The following is a 2,835-nucleotide window of genomic DNA, read 5'->3' on the forward strand; positions in this document are numbered from 1 at the left end:
AAGTCCTCCGCAGAAGTGTGGAGGGCGGAGGGCAGTTCTTGCCGGCGTTCTCTTTTATTAATTTAATGTTGAGTAAAATACTTCATAAATGTTCTTATGGTTCCTGTGGTTTAAGAAGCACTGCCTCCGGTTTGCCGGTGAGCAGACAGACTCAGGAAGTGAAAGACTGCCCTAGGTTCCCGAGCGCGGGGCCACCTGAGATCTGAAGTGGGTTCAGGCGTGTAAGATTCAAGAACTGTCGTGACGGGGAGAGCTTCGAACAGGCCGTCAGTTGCACGAAGGCGAAAACGGGCCGGTGGTGGTGAAGTGGTTTGTCAGGAGTCAGTAGGGCAGTTGCAAACCTCGGTGCTCCTGGCTGTCACCAGCCCGTGCGGGGGCACACCCCTGTTGCGAGGCTGCTGTGCCCTCCGTCGTACTACTGATGTCAGTGACCTGACCTGTCACCTCGTCTTCAGTGGGACGACCCAGTGGGAATCTGCAGTCATGACGCAGCGAAGCCACCTAACGAGAGAATTTACCATATGGTAGGAACCGGCATCTACGGATATAATGCGGCTGAACACCTAGCTTTATTCTCCTTAAATGACCCCGTGAATCAGTTTTTACCTGCTTTGTTACAGATGAAAACGCTAGTTTAGCCTTAAGAGCTGAAGTCCCGAGTTTCTCTTTCCTCATCGAATCCCAGTGTCCGGCGCATTAGGTGCTGACTATTTTGTTGAAAAAGTGAAGCAATCAACTCAGAAACGACTTGTGTGTATGTGGTCCATAGTCCGAGGTTAGTATTTGTGTGTTGGCCATTTACCAGTTCAGCAAGAATTAGGCCACCCAAATTATTCTTTAATACCAAGATACAAGTTTGTTTAGATAGGGGGTAGAGTGACCAGCGGATGCGGTAGGATCGGTGGGTGCTCAACAGTTACTGATGCGTGTTTCTAGTACATACCTGTGTCCCTGCCAGGCACCCTTCTAAGCGCTTTATTTCTCTTAGTCATTTAGTCCTCAAGACAAGCTTCTTACCCTGTTTCACAGATGAGGGAACTGAAGTCTGAAGAAGTTCAGTAATTTGCCCAAGGTCACACAACTAGTGGCGGAATCCAGAATAGAATGCAGGCAGCGTGGAATCAGAGTTGGTGCATTTTTTTTTTTAAATTCATTTGAGAGCGAGAGAGAGAGCACACAAGCAGGAGGAGAGGCAGAGGGAGAAGCAGACTCCCTGCTGAGCTGGGAGCCTGACATGGGCTTGGTCCAGGACCTGGAGATCACGGCTGGAGCTGAAGGCAGACTCTTAACCATCTGAGCCACCCAGGAGCCCTAGAGTTGGTGCTTTAATGCTAAATGTTCCTTACGCTGTTAGAATAAAGTAGCTAGTGAAGCAGTGGAGTTACAAGTCTGCAAGGATATTTAGTGCAATGTGAAAAACTGAAGAGGTTTCACACCCAAACTAAGGGCTTGAAATTTGGTAAGACTGTAATTTGAATGAATTCATTCCAAGTACTTGTTGGTAGCTGGAGCTACCCAGCCAGCACCTGTGTGTGGTGGTTGCTCTTTGAGGCCTATGTGTCCCAAATATATGACCTGGGCAGTTTTCCAGATGGCTGTCATTAGCTATCTCAAGAAGGGGGTGCTTTACTGTTCCTGGAAGGAGATGAGTAGAGCAAGGTGCACAGAAGACATGCCCTCAAAGATACATTTTTTAAAAAATCTCTTACTTTGAACTCTGCTTTGACCTCCAGCTGAGATGGGACATGGCAGCTTTTAAAGAGTCATTGAGAGTCTTGGATTCAGCTCCCTTGTGGTGGATTTTGAAAGCCCTTGAGTAAAGATAGTAAAGCAGGCAACTGGATCTTTTGGATCCCCGTCCTGTATATATGGCCTCAACTTCTTGGTTTAGGGGAAGTATTATACTGTGGCACAAATCCTCTGTAAACTAGTTGAATACGTGCATAGAACAGAACTCTTGGAAATTTACAGAGCTTTCCCAATGGCTATTGTTTCTACCTATAGTTTACAAAAACAAAAGCAAACAAACAAAAAAAAAAAACCACTCCAAAATATAGAAATGTGACTCAGTAAGACTCAAATCCAGGTGACTCTAAAACTTGTACATTTTCCTCCATAGAATAAATTCCATGTTAATTTCCATGGTTGGTCCCCAAATCACACGGTTTCTTACACAATGCATATATTGGTGTTTTTCTCTCTGGAAGGATTAAAGGAAATATTCTGTTCCCCGCTCCCTTACCTGTTAGCTTCCAAAGTCCCCTCTCCCCACCTTTGGACCAGGGAGGCCCATTAGACACAGTCTTAGTCTAGTTCATTGAGATACAATTCATTGTTCCACAGAGTTATTACTCTATGGGTGATTTCTTTAAAAAGTTTTTAACACTAGGTTGTATCTTCATGATGCCACAGTCAGTACAACAGTTACTTTAAGAGGCTAATCTTACACTAATCAAACCCTGTGTTTGTTTTGAAGTTACATAGATAAGTCAAAGCCTGTGTGGCTTCACATATTCACTGTATTCCTCAACAACTAATTGTTCATGAATTATAGCTAGTTTTACATACCCTGTCCAACATTAGACTGTAAGCTCTTATCAGGACAGTTTTGCTAAAATAGGGAAATTGCAGTCTATTATATGTGAGATGCTACGCAGTACCAAACTAAATCTAGCTGACAGAGGGTTCATGCTCGCTCACCTTAGTCTATGTTTACAAGCTTGGCAGCAGGGACATGGAAAGCAGGGTGTGTGGGGAGCTATGGCGGATTGTGGGATAACTTCTCAAAACATCCTGAAGTTACCCTCAGCCCAATACCATGTGTCCGTTATCATA

This window comes from Mustela putorius, unplaced genomic scaffold, assembly GCF_011764305.1.
Source record: "Mustela putorius furo isolate JIRA1106 unplaced genomic scaffold, ASM1176430v1.1 tig00003942_pilon_pilon_pilon, whole genome shotgun sequence".
Classification (NCBI taxonomy): Eukaryota; Metazoa; Chordata; class Mammalia; order Carnivora; family Mustelidae; genus Mustela; species Mustela putorius.